Source organism: Mustela erminea, chromosome 10 (assembly GCF_009829155.1).
Source record: "Mustela erminea isolate mMusErm1 chromosome 10, mMusErm1.Pri, whole genome shotgun sequence".
In the NCBI taxonomy this organism is placed as follows: domain Eukaryota; kingdom Metazoa; phylum Chordata; class Mammalia; order Carnivora; family Mustelidae; genus Mustela; species Mustela erminea.
Window position 1 is genome coordinate 93,826,520 of NC_045623.1, and position 18,147 is coordinate 93,844,666.

The 18,147-nt window shown below is 49.9% G+C and overlaps 1 long non-coding RNA gene across 1 annotated transcript in view; it reads right to left on the reverse strand.

The window, feature by feature from the left end:
- Nucleotides 1–6,205: 6,205 nt before the first annotated feature.
- Nucleotides 6,206–18,147, reverse strand: part of LOC116567483 — a 32,872-nt gene continuing 20,930 nt past the window's right edge. The window contains exon 3 of the long non-coding RNA XR_004276229.1: nt 6,206–6,637. This is a non-coding gene — a long non-coding RNA (uncharacterized LOC116567483). The remainder of the gene's footprint in view (nt 6,638–18,147) is intronic.

The window sequence follows — 18,147 nt, forward strand, 5'->3', positions numbered from 1 at the left end:
GGACCAGCACGCAAAATGAGCAAATATTCAGAGAAGAGAGAGCAAGAGGGGGATCCAGGCAGCCTGAAGGACACCAGTTTGCCATGCTCCAGGGAATGGATCTCTTTCTATCCTAGGGGTTATTTGTGAAATCCTCCAAAAATAAAAAACAACTGCCGAGGAAAAAACTTTAATTCCTAAACTTGAAAGTTGCCATGATCCTCTCTCAACACTGAACACTGTCACACCAACCTGGCAGGGTCAGTAGGCTGTAAAGGATGACTCCAGGTTCCGAGTCCCTCCGGTCCAGCACCAGAGTCCATGCTCATTGCCATACTGGCTACAAGTGAGTAAAGAAGACAGAAGGCCTGACCAGAGAGTTAGAAGGGAAACAGGGGCATGCTGGGCCACCCAAGCCGAGAGGAGAAGGAGTTTTGAGAAGCAAATGACCTGCAAAAGAAGTCCTTTCCCGGGCGCCTGGGTGGCTCAGTGGGTTAAGCCGCTGCCTTTGGCTCGGGTCATGATCTCGGGGTCCTGGGATCGAGTCCCGCATCGGGCTCTCTGCTCAGCAGGGAGCCTGCTTCTCTCTCTCCTCTCTCTCTCTGCCTGCCTCTCTGTCTACTTGTGATCTCTCTCTCTCTGTCAAATAAATAAATAAATAAATAAATCTTTAAAAAAAAAAAAAAAAGAAAAAAAAAGAAGTCCTTTCCCACCATTTACACAGGAAGACCCAGAGACTCTGGGAAGTAAATGTCATGCAGCTAGTCTGGGTTCCATCCCAAGAAGGTCTCAGGCCAGAATACCCAGAAGAGGGCTGGGGCAAGACGGAGGACTCCAGACTCTTCTTAGCTTCCCAAAGCCCCAAACCACAGGCACAAGTTCTCTGGTCTCCTCTGACTTTGGTTACCAGCCCAGCTGCCCAGTCACACTGACCATGACCCATAGCAGGCAGGATCCAAGCTCAGGAGGCCTCTTTGGGAACATCAGCCCCAACCAGCTCCCAGGGAGCTGAGCACCCAGGGAGCCAGGTGGCCCTGGGGAGAGGCCACTGAAACCCCCATCCCTGGCAGCCCCACTCCCCTCAGCCGCCATTGATCTCCCTGGCGGGATGACATCAAGGGATGTTTTTAATAAGAGGGCAGGAGGCCTTGGGAGCTGACCGAGCTGAGGCAGTGCCGGGCAATTAATCACCCGGTTGAGAAGCCACAGCCATGGGTAACTGGATCCCTGGAGAGCTGTCAGGCACACCCTGCCTTTCATCTCTGCCCATGGCCACTCTGCGTGGGCTCTCCATGCATCCTCATTAACTCTGGGTCCCAGGAAACCAGGCAGGCGTGGGGGGCGTCTGTCTGTCTACATACGGACCCTTCTGAGTGTACACGAATGCACGTGTACATGTGTACTGATGCACACAGGTACGCGTGCTCAGGTGTGTGTCACTGCATGTGTGGGCATGGTTTCCTGTCTACCCATGTGAGACACACCAGGGCACTGGCTTTGACTCAAACAGATCCGGCTTCAAGTTTATGGCCCACCTCTTTCTAGCTGGGTCAACCTGAGCATGTTACTTTTCCTTCGTGCACCTCTATTTTTTCATCTGTAAATGGGGGCTCATAATAGTAACAATAACTACCACACATGTTTGTGGGGATCAAATAATACTATTCATATAGAAGCGTCTGGAACTTAGTACATGTTTACTAACCACGTGTTCTTATCCCTATTACGCATGGACGGGTGTACACATTTGAGTGGTAGGCAGAATTCTGAGAATGATCCCCAACGACCCTTGCACCATCCACCCACCCTTTGAGTGGGGGTAGAGCCTGGGGATGGGGGAAAGATTACGCCCCTGATTATGTCCCATCCTACAGGAGAAGGGAGGTGATGCAAGTAGCCACGTCTTAATCAGACAAACCCTTTAAAAGCTGAGTTTGCTCCTGCTGCTAGGTAGAAGTCAGAGAAATTTAAGTCATAAGAGGGACTTCCAGGACTCCTGGAAGCAAACTTCTCTGGTGCTGAGTTGGAGGGGGCCGCCCTTGAGGGACCCCTAGGAGCTAAGAGTGACCCCTGTCCACAGCCAGCAGGAAGATGAGGGTCTCAGCCCTACAGGTGCAAGAATTCTCGCAAAAACTGAATTTAGCCGAAAGCCTGAATGAGCATGAAAATCAGTTCTCTGAAGAAGCACTAGATAGAAGCCCAGCCCAGCTGACACCTTGAGTCTAGAGGAGAGAAGCCAGCCAAGCCCGTGCCGACCTCTTGACTACTCAGGTCAAGGTGCCACTAGTAGGAATTTTTCAGCTCTGGGAGCACCTGAGGGAGATTCCCCGGGGACCCTGGTAACTCACAGGGACACATACATGTCTGCTTTGGGCTCTGGGGGACACCAGCTCTAGTTTCCAGTCCAAAGCTGCCAGGAACAAGAAGGCCAAAAAGTGAGGTGTAGCTCAGGAGGAGAGGCCTCAGTTTTCTCACCTGAACAATGGGACGCCAGCCCCAGCGCCACCCTCATCACAAGGACAGCTTGGCTGAACAAACGGACAGCGTGTGAAAGCACTCCGGTGGGTTGGAAGAGCTGTCCAGCAGCCGGGGAAGTGGTGGCCTGTCCCCTGAGTCAACTGTCAGGCTCAGGACTGCTGGTCAACCCCAACCCATACCAGGGCACCGTGCTTTGGCCAGCACCCCTCTGTCCCCACCCCTCTGTGGCACTCAGCTGAAAGTTCCACGGCCCCAAATCTTTTCAGTCACCTCTTCCCCACTGCCCCTGCCTGTGGTCCAGTTCCTGAGTTCCCTGGAGGACCATGTGGCCTCCACCCAGCATCCCTGCCTCCCCCTCAGCCCCTCGAACTCCCCTGCTCCCAGCCCGTGCAGTGCTCCCACTGCACCTGAGGTAAAAGCCTAATCTCCCTTCTGAAGATGGAGAATCCTTTTCATTTTGCCAAAACAAGAAAAAAAAACAATGCTTTAATTTGTATTTCCCTGATTCTAATAATTTCAAGCATCTTTGCATACATTTATTCCTCCCAGCTAAGTCCTACTCAGTTTTAAATTTCTTAAGTATTCCCGTTTTAATTTTTTTTAATTTTTTAAACATTTTTTTAAAGATTTTATTCATTTACCTGAGGGAGAGAAAGAGAACAAGCGGAGGGAATGGCAGAGGGAGGGAAAAGCAGACTCCCCACTGAGCCAGGTGCTCGACGCGGGGCTTGATCCCAGGACCCTGGAATCATGACCTGAGCCAAAGGCAGATGCTTAACCAACTGAGCCACCCAGAAACCCAGTATTCCAGATTTTTAAAAGTACCACTTGTGTATGGGACCGAGTTCAAAAGGGATAACAAGGCAAACACTGCGAGTCCGCTTCCATCCAGCTGCTGTCCCCAGCCGTCCAGTTCCCCACTCCAGAAAAGCTGCTCTTACTGGCTTTTGGTGTGTCCACCTAGATTTATTCCAGACATAAACCAGCAAATACATACACACTTTTTTTTTTAAGATTTATCTACTTATTTATTCATCAGAGAGTGAGAGAGAGAGCACACAGGCAGGCAGAGTGGCAGGCAGAGGCAGAGGGAGAAGCAGGCTCCTCGCCGAGCAGGGAGCCCAGTGTGGGACTTGATCCCAGGACGCTGGGACCATGACCCGATCCGAAGGCAGCTGCTCACAACTAATGGCATATCATACCTAATTGATTTCAGCTACCAATACATGCCGGCAGTGGTCCCTCTTGGAACATGAAGAGTTGCCTCCTTTCTTGCCAATGGCCCTGCATAAGTTTCCACTGGAGCAGATGGCGTAACCCCTCTCCTCCTGGTAGCCTTGTAGGCTGCTTCCTAACCCTGACTATCAGAAACAATATGTCACTGAAATTTCATTCACACACATGCATTGAGTTTATTTCTGAGAAACGCTCCTAGCAGGTTGTTGGGTCAGAGGCAAAGACCTTGCCAAGTTGCCTTCCAAGTTGTTGTGTAACAGTTTGTGCTTCTACCAGCATTTTCGGAGTCCTCTGGTTTCTCGCTAAGCCAGTGATTTATCCGATTTCATAATTTTCATCTGACGAGTGAAAAAATGACATCACACTATGGTTTTATTACACAATTTTCTCATTTTGAGAATGACGGTTGACCGACTTTTCAGTCTTTTCTGAGACCATTGTTTTCCTTCTCTGTGAATGGTCTATTCATGTAGTTCACCTATTTTTTACTGAGTTGTCAGCTCTTTATTATTGATTTACAAGAGCTCTTCATATATGAAGGAAATCAGCCCTGGAGAAATTTAAACAATGACTTAAATCACTTAAGCAGTTCCTTAAATGTTGGCCCTTGTGAAACCATCTGGACTTAGCGATTTTGAGGGGAGTAAGTATCCCTCTTTCTTCTGTGATTACTGGTCTGTTTAGATTTGTTTGTTTGTTTAGATTTTTGTACCTAAATGTACTTCTAGGTACATTTTTATAGCTTATATTTTCTTCAAGAATTATCCATTTCGAGGATGCCTGGGTGTCTCAGTCAGTGAGCATCTAACTCTTGGTTTCTTTTGGCTTAGGTCGTGATCTCAGGGTTGTGAGATCGAGCCCCATGTCAGGCCCCATGCTTGGCATGGTCTGCTTGAGACTCTCTCTCTCTCCCTCTGCCCCTCCCCTTGCTCTCTCTCTCTCTGTCAAATAAACAAATAAGAAAATAAATAAATAAAATAAAATAAAAAGAATTATCCATTTCATCGAAGTTCTTAAGTATATTTGCATATTCTGTTGATTTCCTCTGAAATTGGGGTTACTCCCCTGTAACCATTTCTTATTTTATAAATTTATGCTTTTTCCATTTTTTTCCAGATTAGATTACCTAACATCTATTTTACTTGGTTTTGAAAATATAATCTTTATTAGTTCTAGTCTTTTCCTGACTTCTACTTCATTCACATCCACTTTTATCTTTATAAATTTTTCCTTGTGGTTTTTTTAGGTTTATTTTAGTGTCATATTCCAAACTTCTTAGGTTGGGTACTTTTCTTATGGAACTTTCAATCTTTATTAATAAAAATATTTAGAGCTAAGAACTTTTCTCTTGCCATAATTATCTTAGTTTTCTAGACTTCTATAATCTGTTCTGATTTCCTTTTTGATGTGGAGATGTTTAAGAGAGAGTAGGGGAAACTTACCTCTTGTCAGTTCCTTGTATTAAATTGTGACAGTGACCATTATTAGGAGTAATGATGGAATTAGTTTTTCTTCCCCTCCCTGACCCAGATTTATTGGTTTACATTTCTTAACATTTATTTTGTATCTGTGATGTAATTATGTCCATCACCTTATTTTTCATATTTAAATTATGTCTTTTTCCCTCCGTCTAAGAAAGATGAGGAAATCTGAGTATTAACGTTATTTTGTACCTTCTTTTCCCCCCTTTCCCTCCCAGTATTCATCTGTTACATATTTCTACACAATCTCATTCACAACCTCATACACAACCCTCACCTTGGTTTTAGTCTTAGACTTGGAAACAATGAATTCCACTCCCCATCAGTTGGCAGTCCTTCTCCTATGGTGTTTCCTTGCAAGTCCATCTTTAAGAAGGGCATCATGGATGTTTATTCCCTGAGTTCTCATATATTAAAAAACCAAGATCGATTTCTGGAGAGCCCAGTTTGGGAAGGGCTGGTGGAGTCCGACTGCCTGATCATACACACGGGGAAGCCAAGACCAGCAATCGGAGCAATGGCCTGAGTCACCAGGCCAGCGCCAGGGACCCGGCTGGGACAAGAACCCGCACAGCCTTTCGCCCTGGCAGGGGACTTCCCCTCCAGCCTGCTCTCAACCTCTGTCCTCCTGCTTTCTTGAATAGGGGATGGGAAAGCAGGTGAGGCCCCCCTGACTCGTTGCAGAGACCCTTTTCCGCTAGTCCCCTGGAATCTCCCCTGGGACTTGTGGGAAGTGACTGGCAGGAGCATTCTTACCCACACCCCCCCGCAAGGATTAGCAGCCATGGCTGGGCCCCCGGTGGCACAACCTCCCAGGAGAGGGGGAAAGTGTGAGCTCATCCTTGCCGCCACCGCCGCCGGGCAGAACGGGTGGGGCGAGGGGCTCCACCTGTTCCCGATAATCTCTCTAATCCAGCCCATAATTATTCTTTATTAACGGAGGCCGCTGCCTTCGTTACGCGCTGAAAGGAAGGCGTCAGGAGTGAAGACACAAGGATCACAAGCTGGTCACATTTTCCAAAGGGGTTTATTTGCGGCGACCAAAATAACCTCACCAGGGGATGGCCGAGTTCCTGTCTCGCCCCATCCTGGTGCCCAGCGTGGGAGCTCCAGGCCCCCACACCTCCCGGGCGGGTCCACAGTCCCTGCCTGACTCCTCCTTCATTCACGCACCCGCTGGGAGCGCAGTTCACACAGGCCTTGTACTGGGCTTTGCAGATACACAGAAAAATAACCTACAGCCCTGGCCTCCCCGGGCTCTGTGGCCACCAGGGAAGGGGACAAGTACCACCGTGATTAGCACGCAGGCTGCCAAGTGCCACACGGGGGAGGATAGGTAGCTGTGGAGGCCGGGCCGGTTCTAGGCCAGCCTCGGGAATAGGGGTGGGGAGGCCTTCCTGGAGAGACACACACACTGGAACCCCGTTTTAGAGTACAGCTTCCAGTGCACGGCACAGCCCCACCTGTGGGAGGAAGAACAAGAGAAGACAAAGCTGAACCATAATTCCGTGTGGCCAGAGCACAGGATGGAGAGGGAGACGGGTCTGACTGGGGCTGCAGGGGGGCAGCGCCGGACCACAAAAGACCTGTGGGTACTAGGGAGCACTGAAGGTTTTAGGTGGGGAGATGATATGGTCAGATCGTGCTGTAGGAAGCTCCTTCTGGCTGCAGAGTAGGGACTGGATTGGGGGATGCTTCGGGCTGCAAGGTGTCCCTGGGGGCATGTGCAAGGGCCCAGGTGAGAAACATGGAGTTTGGAACCCAAAAAGTAACAACAGGAGTAGAGAAAGGAGGTAGGGGCATCAGGCAATGGGCACACGATCCCCCTGACCCTAATGGCCATGCTGTCCATCGGGCCTGTGGTCACAGGGATCAGAATGGTTCCTAGTCCCTCTGCATCCTCAACCTCGTCTCCACCCCTCTCCACCCAGCCTGGCGCTCGATCTGTGGGGGAACCAGAGGCCCTCACAGCCTGGGCAGATGAGGCACAGGGACTGGAGACCGTGATGCCCAAAGTCCCGGCTCTCTGGCCTTCCCAGCCCACCCCACCCTCCCCTACAGAAAAACCTTTTTCACCGCTTGCTCAGTGTTCTGCCCATCCTGACCCATGTCCTGTCCATGGTCCTGTCCAGGTCCCACTGAATAGGCCGGCGTGCAGACCCCCTGCCCAGAAGCCCTCCCCCCAGCCTGCCTCCCTTTCTCCTTTCCTGCCTCCGTCACCAATGGCTTCATCTGCATTCACTCCATCTCCATGTGAGTCCAAGCTGCAGCTTGGAGCCCTCTCTCTCTGGTTCTCCCGCCGGTTTCTCTGTCCCCCTCCATTCCTCCTTTCTCACTCCACACCTAACCCCTCCTAGGACTCACGAAACTCATGACCCCATCATTCGAACCAACGCTGGGCACCAAGCATGAGCCAGGTTTGATGCCAGGGACCGCAGAGATGGCCACGAGGATGCAGCTCTGGCCCTCACCGGCCCCTGCCACTCCTGCTCCCACAGAAAAGAAGGGGCAGGGTGGGACAGAAGCAGTGCCAGAAGGGAGACCAGAGAGGTCCCATCGAGGTGCACTGGGCTCTGTGACGCGGCCATCCCATCCGAACCCCAATACTTCATTCCAGCAGCCAGCAAAGTGGTTGGCACTGGGGACCAGGGTCAGGGATGAGAGCAACCATTCTCTGCCCTCCAGGAGTTCACGGCCTCATTGGGGACATGGAAGTTGTGTGGCCCTACGAATGTGCCCCAGGGGCTCCGCAGTGCCATCTCATGTGGGGGACTGCAGGAGCCTGGGCTGACACAAGAGGTGGTCTGAAATCAGGGAGGCTGGGCTCCATCCACACGGCTGGCCTTGGCAAGCCACCAATTTCTCCCATCCTCAGCTGCGCATCCGTACAATGGGTATATCATAGGTCCCCGGGGTTCACGCATGTAAGATAAACAATATATGGGCCAAAGTACCCAAAAGTGGCTTCGCAAAGAACCAGGTGTGAGTGCACACTCAATAAATCACACTCATTGTAGTTCTCATTGTTACAATTCCCTTAGGGCTGCAGAACAGCAGGAAGAGCTGTTTCTGGTCCCAGGCGTGCTGCCCCTCTGGCCGTGTACGTACCCCCGAGTCCCTCCCTCGCCCTGCCACTGTCTCTGCTGCTTGGGGCACTCAGATGAAGCTTCCCGCCCACCCTGACTCCTGAGATCTGAAGGGAATGCCTGCCTCCCGGGCTCCTTCCCCTGTTGCCCCATTCCCTTCACTCCGGCCACTTTGGCCTCCCTGCTCTTCCTCAGACTCCCCCGCCAGGCTCTGGCCTCGAAGTCTTTGCACCTGCTGCCACCCCTGCCGAGAACCGCCTCCAGCCTGCCGGTCCTGCCCGCACGGCTCGTCAGCTCTGCGAACACGACCTCCTCGGAGGGGCCTTTCTGACCGCTCGCATCTCTCCCTCCTTGGCCCGCGCCATCTTCTTTCCAGCACACTTCTCCAGACCACCACCACTAGAATGCCAGCTCCACAAGACGGGACAGTGTCTTTTCCACAGCTGGACCCCATGTCGGTGCCCGGCCACACCTGACGCTCAACACACGAATAAGGACTAGGGTGCACTTGAAGTTCTGGAGAAGCAGTGCGGGTGGGGTGGGGGCGGGCGGCAACGATTCTCCAGAACACCCTGGATGCCAGCTCCCGGCAGCCCCAACACTCCGGGACTCACCTGCGGAGGCTTCTCACAGCCTGGAAAAGCACAAAGCTCTGTCCATCCCTGCTGGCCACATGCCCCCAGTCCGTGGGGTCATGGACCTGAGACGACCACCCCTGGCCCCAAAGCCCGCAGATGTTTCCAGGTCAGGCAGGGGAGGAGGGGGTGGCAGTCTCTGGACCCCGTCCTTTGTCCGGGGCCCCAGGGGAATTTAATTCCGAGGTTCAAAGCGCCTTGCCCCTTCCCAGATAAAAGGCTGCTCGGTCGGAGAGAACTGGTTAATAGATGACAGGGGGCCTCTGGACAGGCGGGCCCACCACCGCCCTCTGCCCACACCCTCGGCAGTGAATGCTCTCAGCCCTCTGCCACCGTTCCGGCCCGCTGCCCCACAAGAAAAGCCCATTAATTTAACACTAATAGGATTTTCAATTTGTCACAATCCTTGGAGATCCTGGGGATCCTGGGCAGCGGGGTGCGGGGGGGATTCCTATCAAGTCCGTGTTAAAGGGAATCTTTGCAGGGAGATCAGGCTGGCCCGTAGACAGTTCCCTACCACCCCAGGGCCCTCAGGCCAGCCACAGCCCCTGCTGGCCTTGTTTCCTCGGTGGAAAGCAAGTTAGTAAGACCTACTTCACAAGGAAGCCACAAGGGTTATGTTGAGATTAGGAAGGAGTAACACCAATCCAAGGCTGCCTGGCCGGTAGTAGGCGCTCGGGAGCCACTGCCCTCTCCCAGATCTGCCCCCCCCCATGGCCCCCTCCCTGGGCTGCACCACACTCCCCTCCCCAATCCCGCACCACCCAGCCACTGTGTCTCCAGGCTTGGTGATGGTTTCAGCCAAACACCCCTGGAGGTGGGGGGAGGTGTCCGGGAGCCTGTGGCCTTTTCATCCTCCGTGGGATCAGTGTCCTGAATCCCTCGTTGTTCGAGGAGAGCCGAGGATTTGGAGCCTCCAAACACAGCGGCCCAATCGGGAGGCCCCAGCCCGTGCCAACCAGCTGCGTCTCGGTTACAGCTAAGCACACAGCACACCAGCTGCCTGAGCCCTCCTCTCCGGGCGAATTCCTCCTGAATCAGGAGATGCCAGACAGCAGGGACTGCGTCTGTGTCGCCCCTGGCCGTGGGCTCAGCTCGGCACTTCCCCTGGTCTGAAAGTGAGGGGCACTCTGGCGTGGGGACAGGGAAGGGACTGGGGGCTGGGGCGCGAAGTGGGGGCATGTCTGTTGCTGCAGCTGATGAGAGACTGAGGTGGCCGTGGGGAAACTGGGGCCCTCTGGGGCGCCCAAAGCCAGTGTACAAACACACCTGGCTGGGCCCCACGCCTGGCTCAGAGCCACCCACCCTGGGTTCGCCACTGCCGCCGCCACCAGGGAGAGAGAGGTGGGGAAGATGGACCCAGGAGCCTGCCCCCCTCCCAAGCCTGGTTCTGGGCAGCTGCTCCCTCAGCAAAGCCCTCACGACCAGACTGGGCAGGCCTGGGGCCGGGGTGTTGCGGCCAGCACCGCCTCCATCCAGGCTCCAACCATAATTTACAGCATCTTGAGTCCTCGGCGGCACGTGGTCCCCAGCCAGACAGAGATGGGAAGGAGACATCACAGAGACAAAACTGAGGGTGGTTTCAATTACTCTGTATTTCAGTCGCCACAGACTTACTCAGGTGCAAAGAGAACCATATATCTTGTGAATAAAAGACACAGAAGAGGCAAACTCGTGTTTGCCCTCATTTTAATGTTCATGGGAGAAAGCCTGACGGGGACCCCACACATGGGAACGGTGGTGAGCCTTCACCAAGCCAGTGTGAACGAACATAGATTCTCAAACCCAGGACAAAACGCTGGGTAGATGCCAGGGAAAGGATACGAGAAGGGAACGCTGTCCAAGTGCCATGGTGGGAAGACGGTGGGAAGTCACCGTGGGTTCCAGGCAGGATTCTGGAAGGGGCTGAGGCAGAGGGGCAGCCTACCAGTTACAGGGGGAGTGAAGTGCTGCCTGTGCCGCAGATGAACAGGCAGGGGAAGGACCCCCTCACCCCGGGGCTCAGGTGGCCCCACAAACTATTCAGAACATCTTTGCTTAGGCCTGGGTCCCATCCTTGGCTTAAGCCACGAGCGTCTGGCTCTGTTCACAAACGAGAAGTGGGGCCCCAGGGAGTCAGGGACAGCAACATGTCCAGGCAACAGAAGGACAACGTCACCATAGGCCAGGGTCCCCAGAGCCCCCCACCCACCCGGCAGGATTCACAGTGTCCACCCACCACGCCCCACTCCTCTGCAGGGGCTCCCCGAATGGCCAGCTGTCATATCAAGAATGACTCCCAGGGATCCACCCAGTGTCCAGCTGCTCTCCTGTTTGGCTGTGTGAGCCTAGGTGAGTTGCTCACTCTCTCTGTGGTTGTCCTTCACTGGGTGAAAAATGTGGAAGAGGAGGAGGAGGAGGACTAGGAAAGGTTTGCCTGTAGAGGGGAGTGTCCTTGAGAAAACAGAGCCACATTCGGGACCGCAAGAGCAATCTATCCCTATACTGAAGACATGGTGGTATTTCTTTCATCAGGAAGGATTTCAAGGAGGGAGGAACGAGTGTGTGAGATCTGTCTTTCCTCTGCTAATATCACAGCTGTTTACTGAGCCTCCACCCAAAGCCAGACCCCACTCCGGGGACACAGGAGAGAGTCAGAGACACCCTTCCCTCAAGGATCCAGACAAGTAAACAGGAATCCAAGAGGGTGATGGAGGCTCCACCAGGGGCCTCCCCAGGGGGAGGGGGCCGGAAGGCACAGAGAAGGGGGCCAGTCTGGGCAGTCAAGGAGCCTTTTAGTAGACATGACCTCTATGCTACAGCTTGAATGATGCGCAAGAGGCAGCCAAGCAAAGGGTGGGCAGTCAGAGGGACCAAGGTCTGGTCCCGCCATGGGCAAGGACGCCGGGCATCTTCCTCCTTGACTCCTTCACTTCTGAAATACCATGCAATGCCTCTGCAGAAATGAAGGAATGAGAAAGTAAAGGAATGAAAAGCAGAGGCATTACATACATATTACAGAAAAATACCTGTTCAAATACCTTAGAAAGAAACAAAAAAAAATCCATGTGGACGGTTAGCACTTTCCATAAGGGAGAGCCCACCATTTGGTTATCTCAACAGCAAATGGAATGGCCCCAGACTTTGACTTCTGATTGCGTCCACAAGCCCTGGGAAGGAGACAATGTTTTTGTCTCCTCAGCCACCCACAAGACCTCTGCTCCCACATCCAGTTCCCTTCCATTCAAAAGCTCCCGTGTGTTGGTTCATTCAATAACATCCCTTGATCATCAACCACGTGCTGGGCACATGGCATGGTCACCAGCACAGACCTGGTGCTGCCCCTTTGGATGTCCTCCCACCGGTGCTGGTTCCCATGATCACAGCAGGGACCTGGCACCACCTGGGTGGATCGCAGGCCACCGGAGTCTTCCCAGTAAGTCACCCGTCACGGGCAGGATCGGGCCTGCGAAGGAACATTCCTCCTCTCCTCACCCGCCCAAACTCGTGGCCAAAGGCAAGGCACACGCACGGCTGAAATCCCATCAGTGGCACCCAGCCAACTGGCTGCCACTTGCTTATTTGGCTTGGAACAGGAAATACATTTTTCTACTATTTATACTGCTGACCTCAGGAATAAACTAATTACTGCTGCAAAGCTGCATTCCCACACTGTCCGGCTCGCATCTGTAATCCCTAGTGGAGACCACGGCAGAGGAGATGCCAGGGGGCTGGTAGGTCTGGGGTCTCAAGCCCAGTGGCCATGCCTGCCCTGCTCCCTTGGTCTTTGGGGGAAGAGGAAGTCAGCCCACAAGTCGCCCCTGCTAGATCTTCAGTTCCAACCCAGAAGAGGTCTGCCTGCTTCTTCCCTTTGCCTTGAGCTGCTCCCATCACTGCGTCTCGGTGTCTTGCTCCGCTCAATGGAGGTGTGGTAATGCTGAGCTCCAGGGACTGTCATCTGGAGTAAATGACACCATGTCTGAGCAAAGCTTTGTGTAAATGGGATTATCCCAGAAGACCTACCAGCCTGAACGGCCGAGCCCCAGAAGGCAGCTCAGCTCAGGCAGGCCCCAGCACCTGGGCCAGTGAGGGCGATGGCATCCAGATGTGTTGCGGACTCCACCATGGACCTCACAGTGCTCACACCATGGCCCAGGGCAACCAGACTGGCTTCACAAACCAGCTGTTTGGACACAGGCACGCAGGACACCATCGAAGAGGAGCCAGAAATAGAATGAGTAAATGAATGGATACAATGATGGCCTAAGTCATGATACTGTTTAAACTGATTTTTTTTTTTAATTTACTGCATTGAGCAACTATTTGGCTCAGGAGTCAGCAAACTTAACCAGAGGGCTAGATAAATATTTTGGGCTTTTAGGGGGTCATCCAATCTGTCACAACAACTTAACTGCATCGTAGTGTAGAACCAGCCACAGACAGTACATAAATTAATGGACAGAACTGTATTCTGATCAAACTTTTCATTTATAAAACAGATCACACACCAGATCTGGCTAAACCCTCTGGCTGAACTAGCCCAATAATTACCGTGTAACCTCAGCACTGTCCTTGATCCTTCCACATGACCCCTTCATCTGATGGGTCACCAGGTGCTGTCAGTTCTTGCTGCTTTTTTTTTTTTTAAAGATTTTATTTATTTATTTGACAGACAGAGATCACAAGTAGGCAGAGAGGCAGGCAGAGAGAGAGAGAGAGAGAGGGAAGCAGGCTTCCTGCAGAGCAGAGAGCCCAATGCGGGGCTCGATCCCAGGACCCTGAGATCATGACCCGAGCCGAAGGCAGCAGCCCAAACCACTGAGCCACCCAGGCGCCCCTCAGTTCTTGCTGCTAACGACTCAGCATCCCCTCCTTCCCACACCAAAGCTGTTACCCTGGTCCAGCCCCATCACATACCTCCTAGACCCTCCTACAGCTGCCCACCTTCAGCCTCTTGCCCCTCCAGGACAGCTTCGACTCAGAAGCTGGAGAGATCTCTCTAAAGTTGACTATATCACTCCCCTCTCCTGGCTCCCACGGTCTGGACCTCATAGTCATTCATGCTTTGAGTCTCACCATCTAGCTTCATCATTCACTGCCCCTCCTCAACTCCCATTCTCAGCTCTAGCCAGACTGGCTCTCTTTTTGTTCCCACACTGTGCTCAGTATTTCCCCATGCCATAAAAATGGTTCTCCCTCCTCTTCCCCTGGCCAACTCCTAATCATCCTCCAGACCTCACATCAGATGTCACCTACCTTGAGAAGCCTTCCTGAGGTGCTCCAGCTTATCCCTCACATGCAAGTGATCACACTTAACGCACAAACTGCCATGTGTTCAACAAACCACGTTTCCTTTTCTTTCTGGGCACACAGTTAGACTACATTTCCCAACCTTCTTTGGGGTTAGTCACAGCCATGTGACTGAGTTCCGGCCAATGAGAAGAGGGAAGGCCTGGCCTTGACCTCCCACATGATCCTGCATGCTGGCTCTGTTTCTCTACCTTCCAGAGCTTTAGGATGGCAGAGCCACAAAATGGAAGGAACCTGGGTCCCTGAGTCACTGCTTGAATAAGAGCAGCTGAAGAGAGTCGCCTGGCTGGGAATCCCATGTTGTATTAAGCCACTGACATTTCATGGTTGCTTGTTCCAACAGTCAGCCTGCCCTGACTAAACCAATATTCAAATGGAATTAACTGTTATTTGTCTGCTTCCCTACTAGACTGTAGGGACACATGAGGGCATGGACTTACCTATTTTACACAACACCGTGTTCCCAGAAATTAGCACTATACCCTGCATATAGCAGGAACTCAGTAACTGTTGGTTGGGTGAATAAATAAATAAATACAACCTTAGTGGATGGGGTAGCCTCCTATCATCACCACGGGGACCCTGCAGCCGCCCAAATCCAGGCAAGCCAGGTCCAGTGCGGTAGGCTTAGTTTAAAGCCTTGGTCTAAAGCTTTGGAGAGCAGCCTGCACTGATTCCACTCCAGGGAGCTGAACTCAAGCAAATCCAGTGCCATGTCATCAATCAACATGAGAGCTGAGGGCAGAGCCCCCATCAGAGGCTGACAGTGGCGGTAACAAGAAGAGTCAGGAGGTTGGGATAAAGTGAGCCCTGATTAGGAATCAGGAATCCCAGATTCTGGGACCAGTTAGTTATTCCCCCTGACTCACTGCATGACGCTGGTAACTAACTTCTTCTCTTGGAGCTTCAGTCAACGGGTTGACTGTAAGACTTTCAGATGGTTCCAAGTAGCAGAAATTCACTGGAGTCTTAAGATATAAAACGGATATAAATGGAAGATCCTAATGAAAGCTGGGGAAAGATGTCAGAGCTGACCCCAACCAATATTCTGAGGCACATTCTCAGAACCCTGAGCTCCATTCTCTCTCAGCCAGACTAAGACTTAACAGATCTTCAACCAAGACAGAAACTTCCAGATAATCTAACAAAACTCCTAGCCCCTGCTTGAACACCTCCAGTGATAGAGAGCTCACTACCTTCTAAGCAGACCCTAAGGTCACCCTAATGGTTAGATTATCCACCAGCTGCAGTCTGTATCCCTAAACCATCCATCCTGGGTCAAGGTGTCTCACCTACCACAGTCTCTGAGCAACCAAGCCAGAGACTGGGCCTTGAAAAACTGGCCTCTGAAATAGTCATAATAGCTAATAGGTTTGGGCCAGGCATTTTTCTAAGCACTTTACATACATAACACATTTAATTCCATTCAATTCCATTCAGTAGTTCCATGAAGTAAGCACTATCACTATTTTACAAACAAAAAACATCGAGGCATGGAGTTTGTCACTTAGCCAATGTCATACATCCAGTAAATGACAAAGCTGGGACTCAGATCCAGACCATCTGACCATCTGTTCTCAGCTGCTTGTCTGATGTGTAGAAATCTGGCTGCAATACAAAGGAGAGAACCATACTTGTACAGTACTTACTGTGCATGAGGTGCCTTTGTAACAAGCATTTTACAATACTCACTGATTTAATCCTTAAGCATTTCTATGAAGGAGAGCTATTATCACCCCCCTCTTACAGATGAAGCAACTGAGGCACAGAGAGATTAAGTAACTTACTTGAGGTCATACAGCTGATGAGTGGTGGAGTCAGGATTTGAACCCAGGCAATTTGGGTCTGGAATCTGTCTGTTTCATGTGCCAAGAAACCCTACAATTCCAATGTATATTGAATGTATATTCCAATGTATATTGAACACCTTCCACCTAACCCCTGTCCTGAGTGCTCCAGATGCACTGGCTGGCTCACTTAACCTTCTCAAAACACTTCATGGGCGGAAAAAGCATTTGGCAAAATCCAACACACATTCATGATTTTAAAAAAAACAAACAAATAAACAAACCCTCTCAGCAAACTAGGAATTGAAGGAAACTCCCTCAACTTGATGAAAAACTACCATATACCCACAGCTAACACCATACTTAATGGTGAGAAACTAGATGTTTTTCCCCTAAGATGGGGAACAAGGATGCTCCCTCTTACATTTCCTTTTCAACATCATACTGGAAGCTCTAGCCAATGCAATAAGATAGGAAAAGGAAATAAAAGGTATGCAGATTGGGAAATGAGAAATAAAACTATCTTTGTTTGCAGATAACATGATAGTCTACATTGAAAATCTCAAAGAATCAATAACAACAAATTCCTGAAACTCTTAGGTCAGTGGGTTATAGCAAGGTTTTAGGACTCAAAGTCAATATACAAAAGTCAGTTGCTCTCCTCTACACCAACAATAAACAATTGGTATTTGAAATTAGAAATGCAATGACATTTACATTAGCACCAAAAAATGTAATACTTGAGTATAAATCTAACAAAAAATATATAAGATCTGTATGAGGAAAACTGCAAAAGTCTGATGAAAGAAGTCAAAGAAGATCTACATAATATTTTGGAGAGACAGTCCATTTCATGAATAAGAATACTCACTATTGTTAAGATGTCAGTTTTTTTTCCAAGATCATCTATTGATTTAATGCAATTCTAACTAAAATTCAAGAAAGTTACATGTGAATATCAACAAACTGATTCTAAAATTTATATAGAAAGGCAAATATCCAGAATAGTCAACACAATACTGAATAAAAAGAACAAAGAAGACTGACACTATCTGACTTGAAGACTTACTGTAAAGGCACAGTTTTCAAGATAGCAACATTGGCAAAACAATAAGCAAACAGACCACTGCAATGGAACAGAGAGCCAAAACTTGGACCCACACAAATATAATTAACTCATCTTCAACAAAGTAGCAATGCCAATTAAATGGAAAAGAAAAAATAGTATTGTCAACAAAAGTTGCTGGAGAAACTGAACACCCACATGCAAAATAAATAAACAAATAACAAATAAATGAAAAGAATCTGAACATAGATCTTACACTTTTCAAAAAAAATTAACTTAGAATGAATCACAGACCTATAATGCAAAACTAAGTGCAAAATGCAAAACTATGATGTTTCTGGAAGACAACATAGGAGAAAATCTGGGTGACCTTCGGTTTGGCCATGAGTTCTCAGATACAACAGCAAAAGCATGATCCCTGAATGAAAAACTTGATAATCTGGACTTTATTAAGATTAAAAACTTCTGCTCTGTGAAAGACACTGTCAAGAGAAAAAAAGAGACGAGCCATGGATTAGGAGAAAATATCTGTAAATATCTGATAAAGGACTTGTACCCAAAATGTACAAAGAACTCCTAAATCTCAGTAATAATAAAACAAAAAATGCAATTTAAAAGATGAACAGAAGATCTGAATAGATACTTCACCAAAAAGAAGATATCCAGATGGCAAACATACATACAAAAAGATGCTCAACCCTGTAAGTGATTAAAGATTTGCCAAGCAAAATGACGACATGCTACCACACACCTATTAAAATGGCTAAGACTCAAAACACTGCCAACATCAAATTCTGGTAAGGGTGTGGAGCTACATTCGTTGCTGGGGGCAATATAAAACTGCACAGCTATTTTGAAAGACATTCTAGCAATTTCTAATAAGGCTAAATAGAGTTTATCATACAATCCAGCAATCTGGCTCCTAGGTATTTTTACCCAAATGAGTTGAAAACTGTTGTCAACACAAAAACCTGCACACAGACATTTATATAGCAGTTTTACTCATAATTGCAAAAAAACTAGAAGAAACCAAGAAGTCCCTCCAAAGAGGAACAGATGAACAAGCTGTGGTACGTCCATTTAATGGAGTGTTGTTCAATAAACAGAAAA